The following is a 2600-nucleotide window of genomic DNA, read 5'->3' on the forward strand; positions in this document are numbered from 1 at the left end:
CACTTCCGTGTGTGGTGTATTGACGAAGTTGTCATGAAAGTGAAGATTGAGGAAGCTTACGTTGCTGTCTCTTCTGAATGAGGCCGGTGAGCTACACTTTTATGCTATGATAAACTGGAAAATATCTTCATATGTGAATATACATGTTCTAAATAGGTAATTGTCGGTTCCGGACCCCGTCATTGGAATTCTTTTGGACTCGGGGGGGATTTCCCGACTTGAGTCATTGACAGCTGACATTTGTGTACATTTCATAATTTGGTAAAATTCGAGTGTCGTGAGTTAGAATCGATAAAAGTGTATGTTCAAGTTTAGAGAAAAAGTACTGCGTAAATGTCGTTAATCACATGTATAGTGATGATAGTTATCTGATCTGACAGATGCTGGGGTACTATCAGACTATTGTTCAGTAGCCTGCAGGCACAGACATCTGGTATGTAAAATCAAATACATATGAACAAGTCTTTCCTGTCCTAATATGTCTTTATGGTAAGGAAGACTATTTCATGTATTACCATATATCACAGAGTCTAGACACAGACCTACATCACTATAAAATAATTGCCAGTTGATTATTTAATGTTTCGTCTGCTGAAAGGTCATAACAGCAGACCTAAAACAATTAAAATCTAATTATTGAACCCCTCTCCACTATCACCCCTTCGACAACTATATTGTGGGAGGGGTCATTGTTGAGAAGGGTTAAACAATCAACAGGCAATCATTTTATAGTGACAAAGGTCTATGTTTAATTTGTAGTCATAAGGAGGGGGTCATATAGTCAAGAGGGGTTATACTCAACTGCAGTTATTTTTCTATCTTAATTTTACAGTAGACTGTTCCTACATTAATTGGAAAATATAGCATTAATTTTATTGAAATGGAATGATATTACTGACCTATTCTGATCGTTTTCCGTCTGTCGTTGTGTGTCGTCTGTCGTGCGTAAACTTTTTACATTTTCAACTTCTTCTCAAGAACCAGAGCATGGAATTTTTTCAAACTTGGTCAGAACCATCCTTGGCTACAAAATTGTATAATTGGAATTCCTACCCCAACCCCGGGGGCCAGGGCGGGGCCCCAAAGGGAAAATTAACCAATATTTCAAAAAAGATCTTCTCGTATCTCGGAGGTACTGCAGTCAAATTATCTGCATGGATGGAAAGATCATCAGGGGCTTTGTTTAAATTGTAAATTACAGTAACCCCCAGGCCATTCGTTTTGCCTTGGGGAGGGGGTTAAGTTAACTATAGTTTATATAGGGAAATAACACTATAAGGTATCTTTTGGCAATTTTGAGTAGGAAATTATTCTTACTTAGTGAGATTCATCCTTGGAGGAAGATGGTATGAAATTGTAAATTTGGGATTCCTGCCTAAACCCCAGGGGCCAGGGTAGGGCCCTAAAGGGAAAATTAACTAATATTTCAGAAATCTTTTTTTTTCCCTCCAGATTCAGATGAACTGCAGTCCATTTCTCTGCATGGATGGAAAGATCATCAGGGGCTTTACTTAAATTGTAAATTACAGGACCCCCGAGCTATTCGTTCTTCCTTGGGGAGAGGGTAAAGTTTACTATAGTTTATATAGGAAAATAACATTTTTGGGTATATTTTGTCTATTTTTAGTAGGAATTTATTCAAACTTGGTGAGAATCATCCTTGGTGCAAGAAAGTATTACAATTTGAAATTGGGATTCCTGCCCTATCTTTTGTATGTACTACAATCAAATTCCATGCATGGATGAAAATTCCATCAGGGGCTATATCGCACTTTATCTATTTTTCAATTTCATTAACCCCATCCATTTTCATTTGGGGTGGGGGTAAAGTTGGCTTTAGTTTATAAAGGGAAATAACACTTTTTGGTATAAAATTTGTCCTTTTTTAGCAGGATATTATTCAAACTTGGTTGGAATGATTATGGTGCCAGATGGCATTTAGACGGTATGAGAAAATAAGATCCTGCCCCATCCCCACGGGCTGGAGGCCAAGGGATGGGACCAAAATGGGGGAATATCAAAAGTTAAAATATCTTCTTCATCAGACTCAGATGTTTTACAAACAAACAATGTCTTGTCTTTGCCATGGCTGTAAAATTAGGCAAAAAATGCCAATGAACTGACAATCATTTTATAGTGATGTAGGGTCATGTCTTGCCCCTGTGATACCCCAGACACATATGCCCGTGCCTGCAGACAGATTATGAAAAATTCAACTAGACCAACTAATAAATGTTAAAAAATCTCACTACTGAAGCCTTGATATAAAATAATAATTTCTGGATGTCAAAGTTGTGCATGTGCCTGATGATAAAACACCAATTTGGATCTTTGCAATTTTCCTGATAAATTCTGACTTGTTCATTAGGTGATAATCACGATTGCGAGTGGGCCTATCTCTGAAGTAGATTTAACCAAGGTTATAAATTTTTTAGGTCACCTGAGACAAAGTCTCAAGTGACCTATTGCGATCGCCTTTTGTCCGTCGTCGTCCGTCGTGCGTCCGTAAACAATTTACATTTTCGACTTCTTCTCCAAAACCCCTGAACCAATTTCAATGAAATTTTGCAGGGACCTTCCATGGACAAAGGTCAACAAAA

General features: G+C 37.8%; 1 protein-coding gene across 2 annotated transcripts in view; it reads left to right on the forward strand.

The window, feature by feature from the left end:
* The window catches only part of LOC110464636 (vacuolar protein sorting-associated protein 37B-like), a 12720-nt gene continuing 10120 nt past the window's right edge, over window positions 1-2600 (forward strand). Inside the window, exon 1 of one of the 2 annotated variants that reach the window (XM_021519964.1) lies at window positions 1-86. The gene's annotated coding sequence lies outside the window, so the exon portion shown is untranslated. Of the gene's footprint in view, window positions 87-204; window positions 434-2600 lie in introns of those variants that run through there. The other variant, XM_021519965.1, reaches the window with a different exon arrangement.

This window comes from Mizuhopecten yessoensis, unplaced genomic scaffold, assembly GCF_002113885.1.
Source record: "Mizuhopecten yessoensis strain PY_sf001 unplaced genomic scaffold, ASM211388v2 scaffold11017, whole genome shotgun sequence".
Taxonomy (NCBI): Eukaryota; Metazoa; Mollusca; class Bivalvia; order Pectinida; family Pectinidae; genus Mizuhopecten; species Mizuhopecten yessoensis.